Source organism: Perca flavescens, chromosome 21, assembly GCF_004354835.1.
Source record: "Perca flavescens isolate YP-PL-M2 chromosome 21, PFLA_1.0, whole genome shotgun sequence".
Classification (NCBI taxonomy): domain Eukaryota; kingdom Metazoa; phylum Chordata; class Actinopteri; order Perciformes; family Percidae; genus Perca; species Perca flavescens.
In genome coordinates this window covers 30,008,334-30,025,968 of record NC_041351.1, presented here as the reverse complement: position 1 = coordinate 30,025,968, position 17,635 = coordinate 30,008,334, and the positions used below count along the sequence as shown (strand labels likewise).

Here is a 17,635-nt window from a genome sequence, read left to right as displayed (position 1 = left end):
GACGACCAGTCCGATGATTACAAATCAAGTGCAGCTTTATTCAAACAATGAACAAACTTTCATGACACTGGGACAACCATGAGCATACAGACACGTTTGCCCAAGGATGAACCACATGTACATCATAGTGAATACCTTTTAAACACTTTTTGTGCTTACACAGCATGCAACATCTATTTCAGTTGGAACAGTTTATTCTTAAACTACACCTTTTATGGCACGTGCTCCTATTAGATTCTCACATTCCTGGCTCCAATTCCTCTGCGTGAAAGTTGTGCCCATTCTAAGCTAGGTTTTACTGTGAGTCCATATCATCTTAAACTGACTGGTCTCTAGAAAGTCCTTAGAATAGATAAGATACATTCAAACGTCTGCATGCACACATACCAAACCTATCAATCCTCCCTTTTTTATCATGGTTGAGATACAGTCTAACAGACTCCTCAGTAGAGGAGTCTCAAAAGCCACTCCCACTCCCTATTGTACGTTCTGTCAACCGGAACAAACTGGAACTTTCCTGCATATGGTCTGGGAGTGTGAACAGGTGCATGAGTTCTGGCACAAAAAATCATCAGTACTATCTGATGTGATAGGATATCTAAATCCTACTGACCCGATTGTTTTGTTACTTAATGATGACTCTAAATTACACCTGCTTGAGAGACAGAGGAAGATTTGGCTAGCCGGCTCAACTGCAACCAAGAAAATTATCCCCCCACTCGCTTTGTATAAAACAGTGGTTAGCGTATCTTTTAGACATAGAGCCCGAGCGCCGACAGCGGCGAAGGTCCTATTGAAACTGATGGAATTCTTTTAATTAATAAATAAATAAAATTAATTGCCTTTTTGAGGGGCTTAACGTATTCAAAAACTCACCAAAATTGGCGTTCGCATCAATCCTGATTGCCCGTATTCCGTATTTTAAGGGTTTCTGGAACAGTCGCACAAAAATGACTCGCTAGTGCCCACTTCAAATTTGGTCTGTACCATCAAAACACCTTAAAGATGAAAACTTATTAAAAGAAAAACTTTTTGTCCAACGGTGTGGCCGTGGCATGGCGGCCATTTGAGCTTCTATTGCAATATTGTTTTATCGGACAGTTTTTATTATATAGAGTTGTGAATATGTCTAAAAACAGTTCATATGTAGTATTAAGGTCAGCTTCCTTGCTTACTTCCAGTTATACTTTAACTAATTTCTAAATGCAGATATAGTTTCTTTGATTCTTATACTCCTTTATTTAATCTCATTGCACTCCCTTTTCCCACTATAATTACAATCATGAGTCACAAAGATTTGCAGGTGGTCACTTATATCATTAATTAATATTTCACTTAAAGTGTTGCTTTCCATATTGTTTGTAAAAATATTATCTATCAGAATGGCACCATTACATGTTATTCTGGTTGGTTTTGTGATTGTTGGAAAAAGACCGAAACTATACAATGTTTCAATAAACTCTTCCGTCAATTTGTTTGTTGGGATTTAATAAGTCAAGATATAATTGACTTTATGCTTTACTTTATTAAACATTTTTTCCGTAAATATTTTAATGTTGGATCCTGGTTTCCTATCCACACAACTTACTATGACATGCTTCATTTTTTCCATACATAATTCAGTTGAGATACACTCCATTATATCATGAATAAAGTACTGCCATGTTTTCAACAACCTTGTAAATGAGACCTTTGTCAACAAAAAGCCCCTCCCCTTTTAAGCTCCTCTATGTCTTTTTTAATTTCTTTTGTGGCCATCTTGTTACCTTAAACCCAGTTGGAACACTGAGCTGCTTAGGCCTGGTGGTAGCTGGCTGCTCCTGGATCCCGGGCCTGGTGGTAGCTGGCTGCTCCTGGAACTTGAGCCTGCTCTGCTGTGATGCTCCTCTGTCCTTCTAACAAGAGATGGTCTGATACTGTTTTTTGCTTCCAGATACCGATTCCAATACCTGAACTTGCGTATCAGCCTATACCGAGTACCGATCTGATACCAGTGTGTCATAAATTGTATTATGTTTTAACAGCTGTATACTACTATCCCTGTACGGATGTAATACTATTTTTATCTATGTTTTACGGCCTGGCTCTTTCTTTCTTTCTTTTCTTTTTCATTTATTATACAGGAAAGTTCAAAGTAACATTAACTTACAATATAAACGGGCCTGACTCAGTTTAAAAACTGGTTTCCAGCAGTTTCCTGTTTTGCAGAAACATAAAACATTAGACACAACTTACAGTACATAAGGACAGAAACATTTGTACAAGACCTCTGCATAGACCAGACAGATACAGACAGCTAAAACAACAATACAGTTTCGACACATAAGGACAAAAACATTTAGTACAAGGCATTAGCGTGGGATAGACAGTGCAAATAAGACTTGGACAATATATAAACAGTGTGTCCAAGTGTAACTGTTAAGAAGAAACAGTTTATGAAACTCTTTGTGAAACAAACAAACAATGAATGCAGTAGAACTTTCTTTTATTATCTAGTTTGACAGTGATTCATAACGGAAAAAGATTTTAGGCGGTATCGGAGGCTTTTCCGATACTGGTATCTGTATCGGAACATCTCTACCTATAATTATATCTTTCTTATAAGTACGTGGAACTCACACGCTTCCAGCATAGCTTCGTCTGTTGGAGATGTACCAAAACCCAGTGTTTAAGCTGATGTATGTTTTTCAAATAAATTATGTATATTTTTGAACAGTTGAACTGCAATAATTCAGTGTTAAATTTAAGAAAACAAGCAAATTTGCAATTACCACGCAAGATTAGAATTTATGCATGTAAAGCCCAATTCAGACTAAAGATTCGCGAACGAGACAAGTCAAAACTTGGAACTACTTGCATCCAGCCGGATATATATATATATATATACACATATATATTCTTTTTTTGTTTTTTTCCTTTCTCTCCTCTCTTTTCCTTCTTCATGTGTATCCGAGGTGTAGTTGGAAGAGATGTGTTTTTAGCCTTTGGTGGAAGATGCGTAGGCTTTCGGCCATCCCAATGTCAATAGGGAACTCGTTCCACCATTTGGGAGCCAGGACAGCAAACAGTCGGGATTTTGTTGAGTGATTAGTTCTCCCTCACTGTGAGGGGGCAGCAAGCAGGTTGGCTGATGCAGAGCTGAGTGGGCGGGTTGGGGTATAGGGTTTGACCATGTCCTGGATGTATGCTGGGGCTGATCCGTTCATGGCCCTGTATGCAAGTACTAGTGTCTTGAAGCGGATGCAGGCAACAATTGGTAACCAGTGAAGAGAGCGGAGGAGCGGTGTAGTGTGAGAGAACCTGGGGAGGTTGAAGACAAGTCGAGTTGCTGCGTTCTGAATGAGCTGCAGGGGCCGGATGACACATGCAGGCAGGCCAATCAGGAGGGAGTTGCAGTAGTCTAGACGTGAGACAGACCCGAGAGAGTTGGTGTACAGAGAGAAGAGGAGGGGACCCAGTACTGATCCCTGTTTTGAGTGGGCACGGTTCTGAGGTAGATCCTCTATAAGTTACCCGGTAAGTTCAATTTGTCAGGTAAGATGTGAGCAAAGAGAGCGCAGAGCCTGAGACACCCAGATCCTGGAGTGTCAAAATGAGGATCTGGGCCCTATTTCAGGTAGAAGGTTTACCAAACTCTGAGTCTAACCCTGACGTCTGAGTTGATTTACCCTGAGATGGGAAACTCTGAGTTTTCGGTTTCACAACAGCTAATATGAGTTAGTTCAATCAACTCAGAGTAGGTTCACGCGTGTGCACCACCACAATAAAAAGGCAGCATGAATGGAGCCATGAGACTACGATTCACCATGGTAACAACCACAAACAAACGGGTCGGCGGAAATACTCATACAGCGAGTTAAAAAAACAAAAACACAGCGGCTGCTGCAAAAGAGAGAATTTGCGTGGGAGAAAATTGCTGCTAGAGTAAATGCGTATATTCCAATATACCGTATTTTCCGCACTATAAGGCGCACTTAAAAGCCTTTAATTTTCTCAAAAAACGACAGTGCGCCTTATAATCTGGAGCGCCTTATATATGGATCAACCTCTCAAGGATCACTGTCACGTTGACGGGACACTGCGTCGCTGTAACCTCGATAAAACTTCCACTCATTCGCGTTTTTATAACTTTAAAGCATTAAATCTTCAAAATATACAGCCATGCGACACACCAATTGAAAGCTTAGCCTCTAATGATTAATTTAAGCCCACATACAAAGTATAAGATGATTTATAGCAGTTACACAACTGTTACAAAGTAACAGAAAATAAAACAATTCAGCCGTAATCTGCGCAGGTGTCAAGAGTGCATCCATACCTGTTTTCGTTGTCCTTTCAGCAACAAAGTGGTATTTTGCCTAAAACTTGATTTTCATAAATCCACAAGAGTCCCAGGAAATGTAATATCCAAGCTTTATATTCCAAAACTATCTGTTCGCCTCACTATGTTGAAGTTTCTGGCCGAATCACAACAGAAAAACTTGAAACAGTTTTCCATTCCCGCACTTGTTATCGTCGCTAGCTTCTCTGCCCAGCTTGCTACATGATCGATGTGGGCGTCATCATATTCCCTAGCTTCTAAGCTTTCGATTGGTAGCTCATATTAGCCAATTGTTCAGGTTTACCTCTGATATGGCCAATGGAAGTGGACAAGCCGATGACAATATGTCAGGGTCGTTTTCTCGGACCACTTAGATTTAAATGCTATAAGACCCGTCTATCTTTTTAGCCAATGAGCAGACAATTTGATTGATATGCAATATGGGCATAACATTCATTAACATTAACAACGTTACCATGGGAGTGAACGGAGTTGTCAGAACGCTTAATAAAGTTTGACTTTATCTGACTGTTTTGTTGACATTCCCTTTAGCACAGATCCATCTAGTGGATTTATAACGCAACCCCAGTCAAACGTTTGACTGCAGTATCTTCTATTCTATGCGCCTTATAATCTGGTGCGCCCTATATATGAAAAAAGTTCTAAAATAGGCCGTTCATTGAAGGTGCGCCTTATAATTCGGTGTGCCTTATAGTGCGGAAAATACGGTAGTGTATATCATTTTAAATCATAAGTATAGCCTATTACTGGTAAAATGGTATTGAACCTATAATCTATTTAATTTAGGTGCAATCCTGCGGGCGAAAAAGTCCTAGTCCTACTAATCCCATTCTGAGGCTGCAGCACCATCATTATCAGAATTATAATCCATAATCTTTTATTTCAAAGTGTTTACCTCATTCACCTGCAATACTGTGGAACTCCTTTTAAAAACATTTAAAACATGTTTCAGAGCGAGTCACACTCTTCTGACGGCGCTTTGCTACAGTGGCTTTATGCTCCGCATCACCAATGTTGTAAAGACAAATGCTGTTTGCAAAAAAACTTAATGCGACACAAATAATCTGCTGGGATGTAAGAGCATAGATGGGTGACGTTAGTGATATGAGAACGGATAAGGTTATGTAGCCTAGGCAGTTTCTGTTGAGTGGACAGCCTTGAAGCCAGACTGGTGGGGATCAAGAAGGTAGTTCTGGTGGAGATAGGTAGAGAGTTGATTATAATGGCATGCTTAGGAGTTTTGGATAGAAATGGAAGAAGGGAGACAGGGCTGTAGTTATTTACTTCAGACGAGTCAAGTGTTGGTTGTTTGAGTAGTGGGGTCACTCTTGCCTCTTTGAGGGCGTCGGGGAAACAGCCAGTTGACAAGGAGATATTGATGAGATGGGTGAGGAAAGGAAGAAGTTCAGGAGCAATACACTGGAGAAGGTGAGAAGGGATAGGATCAAGGGGGCAGGTGGTTGGGCGGGCAGAGGTAATCAAAGTAAGAATTTGATTTGGAGATAGAGGGGTGAAAGAGGAAAGAGTACTGGATGTGATGGATGGTAAGATGATTTCAGGAAGTGTGGTGGAGAATATGGAGCGTATGTCATCTATCTTTTTTACAAAGTAGTTGACAAAGTGGGTTCGTAGCAGGGAGAGGTGGACTAGGGGAATCTTGGAGGTTAGAGAAGATGGAAAAAAAGAACAGCTGATTTGAGTTGGTTCAATCAACTTGGAGTATGTTCACTCAGGGTTAAGCGTGTGCACAACCACTTTAAAAAGGCAGCATGAATGGAGCACTGATACTACGATTCACCATGGCAACAAGCAATAAAACTCGGTCGGCATACTTTACGCCTCTGGAACTGGAAATACTCATGCAGGCGTACAGCAAGTATGAACCTGTATTTTGCAAAAAGAGCAACATAGCTGCTGCAGCAAAAGAGAGAGAAACTGGGTGGGAGCAAAAATTGCTGCTCGGGTCAACGTGTAAGTTCCAATATAGTGTTGTCATTTCATATTTAATTTACACAATCATTTTAATTTATACTTTTTATTAATTCCCAGTGGGGAAATAACTTTTGTTGGAACACATACTACACACAGGCCTGAAATACACACATATGCTCATATTTAATCACAAATATAACATTACTGGTGAAAACTGGTGGAATGGTATTGAACCTATAATCTCTTTCATTTAGGTGCAATCCTGCGGGTGAAAAACGCTCATGGAAGCAGCAGAAAATGAAGTATAAGAACATACTTCAAACAGGTAAGAAGTGAGGCTGTACCTCATTTTAAATATGAGAGTAAATATTCACTGGCAATGTGAATGTGCTGTAGTTCATCCCGAACTAATGTTTGCATACATAGATGTCCTCTCGCCCATCCTCCTTTGTTAATTAAAAGGGCCGATTTAAATTAACATTTGACTTCTACTCAGCTAACAGAAAGAAGGCAGAGGCTCGGGAAAACTGGTGGAGGACCAGCACCACCACCCAGGGCCGGCGATTGCTATAGGCGACCTAGGCGATTGCCTAGGGCGTCAAAAGTGTTGGGGGCGCCGTGTCGCCCTTAGGTCTACTTCCCATTAATAATAGAATGAGAACGACAAGCGAAATAAAACGTGTTTATTAAACATGATCATCCTAGTGCGCCTCTCAGCCACACGTTTACTTGTCAACCTTTCATTACGTGACTTTTCCAGTCTACGGGTCAAACTCAAACACACGGACCTCTGAAGCAGACCTGTGTGTCGCTTAGTGTCCACTCTCTCTGGAGAAATAGAGACGAGCAGCGGCACAGACACGGAGCTGCTGCAAGCGCACCTTCCGTGGTCTGTGCAGCTTCCGTGTTTATAATGGACGCGCTCTGCTGTGGGCATGCTGCGGCAGATGTGTCCCTATTTCTGCGTAGTATGGTGTTTCCACCTCCGATGTAGAGCAGCGTAGCCTACAGCCACTTCCCTAAACTGTCTCATTCAGAGACCAGCCTCTCAAACGGGGCTCTGAGTCTGTCAGGAGGTCTGACATCTACCGTATCAGCAGAGCAATCACGTAATGCACAGCAGACTATGGGGCAGGTGGATTATTTTCGGAAATATAGTGACTTTATTCTGGTAATAGTCTATTGTATTATCACTTTATTTTTCTCACAATATCACGACTCCTCCAAACCTCAGAGAACACAGATGAGATATAGTCTATTTTGAGTGTGCACAAAGTTTTGAACATGAGCAGAAATCTTGCTCGAACACATCTGTAATATTACAGTCCAGGAGTTTATTAATTCATTAAAATGAATTCATGTATCATTCAGGTGAATCATTTTAATATGCACATTTGAGGTGGTTACTTCCTCAACAACAAAAGAAAATCGATCCAAAGGAGAATAAATAGATGAAAGCAATACAGAATGCCTGAGAGCCTTACTGCAAAATATTATGTTTTTATATTTGGATTGTAATCTCTGTTTCCCTTTAGATAAAGATATTTCCAGTATAAATTGATTCAGAAAAAGGTAAAAAAAGTGCATAAAAATTCACCAGAATGCAGGAAATGAAGTATTTAATGCTCAAAATTTTCAGGGGGTGGACCCCCAGACACCCCCATGATAAGTCACCATGCACACAAATCTGGAAACAAAACAATGGCCTTTGGGTTGCCAGACCAGTTATGATTAGACCAAATGCTAGCTAGAAACTAAAATGAACATACATTGCTACTCTATTCCTGACACAGCGCTGTGGAGATCTGGCAATGTGAGACTGGGGGGGGGCACAAAACTCAATCTCGCCTAGAGCAACCAAAGGGCTAGAACCGGCCCTGACACCACCTCCGACAGAGGCAGAGGAGTTGGCCCTGAGCCAGAATGCAGGAAAGCCAGTGGCTGAAGGAATCCCTGGAGGGAGCACTTCCTCTGAGCCAGCCACATCACAGGACACAAGTGCCTTCATAAGATGTAATAGACTTATATTTATCTTCTTTTATGCCTATATATATTTTAGCGATATATTATTCCCCCTTCATGGGTTTGTCATTTGTCCCAACAGATTCTTATGGTGTTCTCACACTTGTGGACCCTCATGCTACAGCAGAACTCCTTGAAGCTGTAACAACTAAATACTCCAGACATGATGCAAGTAGTTTAATGATGCAAGTAGTTTAATGATGCAAGTAGTTTAAAGTCTAAAGAAACAATGCTCATCTTCACAGGAGGAAACAGATTAAGAGGACACATTGTCTGCTGACACAGAAAGGGATACAGAGAGGCCTACAGAAGTAGGATATCACCACTATGTTAATGATAGTCATCTCCACATTCACAAATCTTAACACTGCCGTGTGGTATCAACCCAGTATCACGTGTGATATGTATGACTGGATATTCTACTTTTTAACAGAACATGGCTGGGCAACAGGAGGAGGGTCTATCAACTTCAACAGCACAGATGAACACAGTGAGATGTGCAGCAACTGCCAGAGGTTCTTTCTGTGGAAATAATGTTCAACTGTATATCTTTTTTTAATGTCATGATTTTATGTATTCCCAGTTACTTGTGAAGGACCTGTATAAAATGAATCTGATCAAACCAATGCAGAAAACCGACCTTGAAATGGTATTGTTGGACCGCCAGACTCTAAAGGCAGATCCTCAAACACAAGTTAGAGGTGGGTGCATGGTCACAGGTGACATGTGTTAGTGATTGGAATAATACAGAAAAAACCTTACAGTTGCTTTTGTGTTTTTAGGAAATAAAGAAGATTAAATAAAATTTCAATTATTTGTCTTTATTTGGGTGGTGCTTGTGTTTTAGTAGAAGTGATTCCTGCATATAATGTCTCTTCCACTCTTCCATCCTGGAAATCTGCAGGGTGGGTGGGGTTCTCATCAGGGTCCTCTATATGTAGGGGCAGCTCTCCTATAATTGTGGCAATATTATGGAGAACAACACATGCCACAATAATGTCACAGGCCCTCTCAGGGGTTACCCTGAGGTGGTGTAGGCACTGGAAACGAGCTTTCAGCAGGCCTATGGTCATCTCCCCCCAGGCTCTAGTCCTGCAGTGGGCCACACTGAAGTTGCGTTGGGGGCCTGGCTCCGGGTCAGGGTAAGGGGTGATCAGAGTGGGCTGGCATGGGTAACCCCTGTCAGACAGGTGAATAATACTGTACAAAGCTTTAGGCTGCTTACCACGTTCCAGTCTGTTGCTCAGGGCAGACTCACGATATATACGTGAGTCATGCACAGACCCAGGCCATTTGGCCTCTACGTCGGTTATAAGATATGCAGCATCACATATGATCCTGACAGTGCAGAGAATGACAGATGTTACTTGCAGTATTGTGATGCAGTTTTTGACATTTTGTGACAGTGGTCAATTTACCTGCACATTAATGCTGTGAATGGACTTCCTATTCACATAGTCAGCTTCATTTTCTGAAGGAGCAGTGATTGGAATTTGTGTGCCATCAATGCAGCCAATCACATTGGGAAATCCTAAAAGAAATTCAAATTACTTATACCATCCTGATCTTGCAGCACCATGTCATTATCCGAATTATAATTAATAGTTATTCATTGTAAGGGTTTTACATTATTCTCCTGCAATCCTGTGGAACTCTTCTTTAATGGCTCTCACTGGTTTGTGTCCAGGGAACACTACAAACACGTTTAAAAAACGTTTCAGAGCGAGGCACACTTTTTTGACGGCTCTGCATACAGTGGCTTTACTAATATGCTCCGCATCACCAATGTTGTAAAGAAAACTGCTGTTTGCAAAAAAACAATGCAACACAAAGAATCTGCTCGGATGTAAGAGCATGTCCACGATGGGTGACGTTAGTGATATGAGGACGGATAAGGTTATGCACATACCTGATAGACTGGGAAGAAAAACGATACCGCTCAAAGGTAGTTATCTGGAAATGAAATACATCTATAGCCGGGGCCTCAATATCATCTCCTGATGTATGTTTAACTAGCAAAGTAATACAGCTTCTTCATCAACGGGATCCTCGACAAAAGGACATGCCATGTTCGAGAAAAAAACTTAAGTCTATAATGTTACCTAACTGAGTTAATGAAAGAATCCTATTTTATTTAAACATATCTTTATTAAATTTCCTCGGGGCACATACAACATACAGGAATACACCTACTGAGTAAAGAACAAGGCCCTCATTTTAGCCCACCCGTAACCCCTTAAAATAAACAACCAAGACAAAAAAAAAAATAATAAAAAAAAAAAAAAAAAATATATATAAAAAATAAAACTAAACCAAAACACAGAAGGTTTGCGCATTTGAGGCATACTCAACGTAATCAGTCCAATTGGGTTATTTAGGCCATTGTATGTCACCTAGAAATGTACTTTGAGATCTCAGACCATGCTAGACCATAGAGGCCACTCTGAAGGGTCCGTGCACCATCCTCCCCAATATAGTCCAAGAAGGGGTCCCAGATTTTGAGAAAATGGAAAGGCATGTCTCTGAGCCAGAAGCTAATAGCTTCTAATGGGAGAAGTTCCAACACACTCCGAGTCCATTGTGAAATTGTGGGAACAGAGTCCGAGATCCACAGAAGAAGAATGCATCTCCTTGCATTAAAGAGAAGCACCTCCAGCAGCCTTAGTTTGGAGGAGCCAAGACCCAGTACTTTAGTATTTAACCCCAGAATACAGCTGATGGGAGTAAGAGCTAGTTTTTTCTTGAATATAACATCAATTTCCTTACAAATTTTAACCCAGAAGTCATTAATAAGGGGGCACTCAAATATACAGTGGAAATATGTACCTTCAGAAATTTTACATTTATTACAGAATTTTGAGAGCAATGGATTAAACCTATTGAGTTTCACCGGTGTGATTTGGAGCCTGTGTATGACCTTAAATTGCATCTCCCTGGCTTTGTTGGTAAATAAGCAACCTGCAGGGCCTGACCAAATCCCATTCCACACATCGTCCAAGATAGTCTCCCCAAAATCCGCCTCCGAGAGAGATCTGACATGAACCGTACAGTCACTGGTTGAAGTTGACAGGGCCTTGTAAAGCCTGCTAATAAGTTTCCTGGAGTCAGGCTTCAGGAGAGCCTTCTCCACAGCTGAGATGGAAAACCCATTAGGATACAACTTAGCATTAGAAAGAATGAAACTGCGTATTTGCAAATACCTAAAAATGTTATTCTGCAGGAGGTTGTACTTCACTCTGAGCTGATCAAAAGACAACACAGTGCCCTCTGTCAGCAGGTCACCCACAGTCTTTATACCCCTACTAAACCACACTGAGAAGGCTTGGTCGGCCAGACCAGGAGGGAAATCTGGGTTCAAATGGATAGGTGTAAGGAGAGAGAAAAAACCATCTTGGTCTGCTAACTTTCTTATCATCCTCCAGACTTTTAAAGTATTCTGTAGAAGAAAATTGCCCTTTAAGTTAAGGCGAGCCCACCCCTTAGATGCATATAATAGATGGTACAAGGGAATAGGGGCCACTGGGGCAGCCTCTAAATCAAGCCAGGTGGATTCGGTACCCTTGTCAAACCAATGCCAAATATAAGTGCAAAGAGATGCTAACTGATAGCGTCTAAAATCTGGTACTGCCAAGCCCCCTTCCTCGAGGGGGCGCTGTAGTGTAGTGATTTTCAACCTGGCTCGCTTGTTCTTCCAGAGAAAGGAAGTCATAGAGCTGTTTATAACAGAAAGAGATTTTCTTGTTAACAAAGCTGGGATCATTTGGAAAGGATACAGTAACCGGGGAAGTATAGTCATTCTGATAAGATTCACCCTACCCAGGAGAGACAGTGGCAGAGCCGTCCATCGGGCCAGGTCTTCCTTAATCTTACGGATTGCAGGTACAAAATTGGCTTTGTAAAGGCCTGAGAGTAAGGGAGTAATGCGTATGCCCAGGTAGACAAAACCGGATGGGGACCAACGGAAAGGGGCGGAGCATTGCGGAGACCAAGACACATGAGAAGTGAGGGGCATAGCTTCAGATTTGGAGTAATTAATTTTGTATCCTGAAAATCGACCAAAGGAGGTAATTATGTCAACAACCCGTGTGATAGAAGATTCAGGACTACTTAGGTAAAGGAGAACATCATCACAGTAGAGTGAGATTTTATGACACGTGGGGCCCACTTGGATGCCTGTCATCATAGGATCAGATCTAATGGCCTCCGCTAGGGGTTCCATGGCAAGGGCGAATAAAAGTGGCGAGGCCGGACAACCTTGTCTAGTTCCCCTTCTCACCGAGAACGGGAAAGACTTCAGGCCATTTGTAATAACAGAGGCGCGAGGGGCAGCATATAGCAGAGATATCCACTTAATAAAGTTGTCACCAAGGTTAAATTTCGAAAGAACACCCAGCAGATAGGGCCACTCAATCCTGTCAAAGGCCTTCTCTGCATCAAGGGAGATGACGAGAGATTTAGCCTTTGACGTTGAACCATGCTGTATGAGGTTCAACAGTCTCCTTACATTGTTGTGCGAGTTACGACCCAATATGAACCCAGTTTGGTCCACCGAAATTAAATCTGGCAGGACACCCTCAAGCCTCTTAGCCAGAATTTTAGCCAATAACTTCCGGTCTACGTCCAGCAGGGCAATTGGTCTGTAGGAGGCACATTCATCTGCAGGTTTGCCTTTCTTTAAAATTAGGGAAATCTTTGCATCCATCATAGTGTCAGGGAGAGCCCCAGAATCAAAGGAATGGGATAGCATATGAAGAAGAGGGTACACCAGCAGGTCTCTAAAAGTTTTATAAAATTCGGGGGTCAGCCCATCAGGTCCTGGGGCCTTATTATTTTGTAAGCCACCAATAGCTTCTATCACTTCCTCCCGGGTAACAGGCCTATTCAGCCTCTCTTTCTGAGTCACAGAGGCTTGAGGGAGTTTGATAGATGATAGAAAATCATGCATTAGCCGCCCAGAGCTGTGATCTGATTCAGAATTGTATAAGTGTTCATAGAAATCAAGAAATGAGTTGTTTATATCTTCGTTGCTATGGACTCTTGCACCAGCACTGTTCTTTACAACTGGAATAGCCTGGGAGCCAGCATGTCCCTTAATCAAATTGGCTAGATACTTGCTCGGCTTGTTACCAAATTCATACATCTTATGCTTACCGAACAGCATGGATTTCTGAGCCTCTTTAGATAGAAGAGTGTCCAGAGCTGCCGTGGTAGTGTCAGTTTGAAGCCTCAGGCCTTCTGAAGGCTTAAGGTTAAATTCTCCCTGTAGTTTGTTTAATTGCTCCTCAAGAAGCTGTTGTTCTACTCTCTGTTTTTTCTTAAGACCTGCTGAAAATGATATAGTAGAGCCCCGCATAATGGCCTTAGCAGTTTCCCAAAGTAAACTAGGAGACACATCTGGGGCACTGTTCTCAGAAATGAAATAATTAAACTGCTCACTAAGGTAAAATTGGGATTTTTAAGCAGATGGTTTGGAAAGCGCCATTGCCCCCTAATGCTTTGGGCCCTGCTGGACATGACCAAAAACACTGGCGAGTGATCACTAATAACTATATTGCCAATAGAGCAAGAGATGACCCTCTGAAGGGCATTTTTAGAGGAAAAAAAATAGTCAATCCTGGAGGATGATTTATGTACTTTTGAATAAAATGTATACTGCCGTTCAGTGGGGTGAAGGGTCCTCCAAGTGTCAATAAAATTTACATCCATGCAGCAGCCAAGTAGAGACCGACTTTGCCCCATATTAGACTGTACAGTTCTAGTAGATCTATCTAAGCACGGGTTTAGACAACAATTAAAGTCACCAGCTATCACTGAGGACTCAACAATCCACTCAGAGAACAAACAAAATACCTTGGTGTAGAAATCAGAGGGACGGACCGGGGGGGCATACACATTTAAATAGGAGACAGCTTCTCCAAAGAGTGTCCCTTTAATAATTACATATCTGCCTGATGTGTCAGCCCTGACTTCCACCTCTGTCAGAGGCAGAGATTTGTGAACTAGGATGGCTACACCCCTGCTCCTACTTGTGAAAGACGAGTAGTAAATCTCTTTTTAACTTTAGATGTTCATTGTCGTCTAGATGGGTCTCTTGTAGCATTGCAATCTGTATTTTCTCTTTTTTTAAGTAATTAAGAATCTTTTTACGTTTAATGGGGCCCTGAATCCCGTGGACATTCCAAGAACACAGTTTCATTCCTGCGATATCAACCATTATCCCACATTGTGCGTACAATGGATTCGCTGAGAAACCTGTGCAGTATTAGACTCTGTGTACAATACCTTCTGATAGACATATTAACATAACTAAAAAACAATGTGAAAAAAAGAAGAGAGAGATAGAAAAACAAACCAACCCAGCCCTACTACCCAGAACGCTTCCCTGAACTAAGCGTCTACACTCTACATTATGCATCCTAACTGTGCATTAAGCCAGTGCTCCACAAGTAACCATTTATAGTTGTAAACGTCTATAAAACACGCTATAACAAAACACCTAAACAGGATAAAGCATAAATAACATTCTGACTCACCACCTTCAGACCCATAAGCCGTATATAACAGAGGAGCCTACATAATAAGTATCTGAAAGGAAAAAAAAGAAAAAGGAGAAACGGTCCGTCCAAAGTTCCTACTGTGTACAGCTATAAAGATAGCGACATCCAGAGGTCGGTGAGAAGTCATCCAGTAGCGTCGTTCTCCCGGTCCGCCCGGAGAGTCGGGACCACGGTCTCTGGGTAAAAATTCACTGCCTCCTCCGCTGTGGCGAAGCTGTACTTGCCGCCGTTGAATGAGATTTGGAGCCTAGCGGGGAACAGCAGGCCGTATTTGACGTCTGCAGCCCGGAGCTTCTGCTTGATGTTGGTATAAGATGCTCTCCGTTTAGCGACTTCAGCCGTAAAATCAGGGAAGATATGCACCGCGTGTCCGCGGAAGGTAAGCGGACCCTTCTCCCTGGCCAGCTGGAGGATGCGCTGCTTCACTCTGAAATGGTGCACCTTTACAATCATGGGTCTCGGACCCGAGGCTGGACGGAAAGCTAGGCGATGTGCCCGATCCAACATCTCTGGCCCGTCAGGAATCTCCATACCCAGCGTCTCAGCAAAGAAGTCGGTCATAAATGACGTGACCTGCGGCCCTTCCATGTTTTCAGGTACACCCACAACACGGAGATTCTGTCGTCTGCTCCTCGACTCGAGGTCCTCCGATTTAGCCATTAGCAACTTGTTGCAATTCGCTAGCTGTTCACATTTGGCCTCAAGCGCAGTAATCCTGTCGTCGCAGTCTTGCAGGGAAGCTTCAACTTCAGTAAGACGTGTCCCAAAAGTGATGAGGAAATGAATGAGCGCTGTGTCAGAGGGAGGAGACTGAGAGAAGAAAACCTGCTCCCGACCAGGTTAGGTTCACAGGCTCAGTTGCCATAGTAACTGACTCTGAGGTTGAGTCACTTCTGAAACAGAAAACCCAGAGTTACCCTCATCTCAGTTTTCACTAAACCTGCTTTCTGAAATGGACCCCAGGTCTCAGTGAGAGCAAGGAAGTCAAGGGATTACAGGCTGGCAACAAGGGGGTAAGCCTCTCCCCAGAACGTGTAGCTCCTACTCTGACAGCGAATAACTTTACATCTGAAGCGTTTGAAGACTCTATTTGTCCATTGTTTATTTCTAAAGAAATACAACAATGTATAAAAGGCTCCATTACCTTGTACCTCACTTTATGGCTCCGTAGCAGACGTTTTTGTTGATTGTGTCATAACCACAAGACTTACACAATAGAGGAATTACCGTATAGTACAGGAGAAGCTCGCAGGCAGTTTCAACTTACTGTTTAAGTTTAATTACTAATGTTAACTACTAGCATTTTAGTGATCAATAATTAGCCTGTGCCTATGTTATCTCCTTACATATACCTACGCTCTCCATCTCTGTAAGATTGGGAATGATTGAGATTTCTCTTGGTACAGCTACCAGAAGACTTCACACTTTCAGACAGGTTGCTCACGTCACATTTACATGTTCAAGCTCAGTTGGAGGCTACGCAGTAACGCTCAGCCAGCACCGGAAAAGTGCTTCTAATATCCTTCACTGGTCTCTGTCCAGAGCAACGGGATCTGTGGGCCTGACGGGCCTAGGCCCACCCACTTTTCAACAGGCCCACTCAAAACATTTCCTCAAAAAACATTAATTAATTAATATATTATAATTTGGTGAAGAATTATTAAAAATCGGCAAATCTCATAATTTGTGCTAAAATTGTCTAAATGTTTAGTTTTCAAAAACAATTAAAAAAAAACTGGTCATGTCTATTATGTTTCTGCGCAAGTTCAGCAGACAGTGAGGTTCGGATCGGATGTAGCTTGTAGGTATGCTAGGCTAGCTCCCAGTGATCTGAGAGTGTGAAAGTCATTTCCAGTAAAGGACAAGGTTGCAACAGTCGTTGTTTAGGTACCTTAAACGTGCACGAACGATGAAGGAGAGCTGAGATCCACAACGCCGAGCACATCTTTGTCTCGGCCACCGCAGGATGCTAGCGCGGCTATTGCGGCCAGCGTGACCAGCGCCGGTGCTAGTGCCTTTGCCTCTGCCTCGCGAGTGGATGATATAACCCCTATGGATATAGCCCTGTGGATCGGTCTTCCGTGGATGAGCCCGCAACTCAACCAGTGCTAAAGTATCCGGTCACTTCTTCTGCTGAGTTTAATTGTGTAGGACCGCCGGAGGATAACAGTAAGGTATGTGGCTACTCTGCCTGTATTGTATTATGTCGTTATATGAGATATATGGATTAAAATAATCAATTCATAACCCGCTACAGAGCTGCAGGCGCAGTTCTATTTCTATAACAGCTTGTTACTGTTGTCAAGTTGTTGTTCCCTCATGGTTTTCTCTTGTTATGGCCAATAATGCTTCAGGGCTTGTTAATGTGATTTATTTATTTTTGTTAAACATGTTTATAACATGAATCATCACACTAAAGTAAGGAAATAACTTGAGTCTTGTTTTACAGATGACGTTGTCAATGAACACGTTCTGCGGCCGAGTATTGATTGAAACTGTCTGGCAGTGTTGTAGATTTGAACAATTGAAAAGGATTGTGAAATATTCGACCTCATGTTATACGAGCAGAACTAAACTATGTTTTGGGGAAATATTAGATTCCTGACCACTTTTACAGTCTATAGGCCTTAGGTTAGGAGAGATGCGCTATAGCGCAGCCAGGTATGGTGGTAATGGAGAGTCCAAAGTGCTTTTCTTTTGGGAAGAACCAAGGAGAGCGATCGCGGATAGGTCCGTCCCTTGCACCGAAACTTTTTACAATGCAACAACATAAATAGCATCA

General features: G+C 42.2%; 1 pseudogene; it reads right to left on the bottom strand.

Moving 5' to 3' along the window:
• Nucleotides 1–9,117: 9,117 nt before the first annotated feature.
• LOC114547728 (putative nuclease HARBI1) lies at nucleotides 9,118–12,998 on the bottom strand (annotated as a pseudogene).
• Between the last annotated feature and the right edge of the window lie 4,637 nt (nucleotides 12,999–17,635).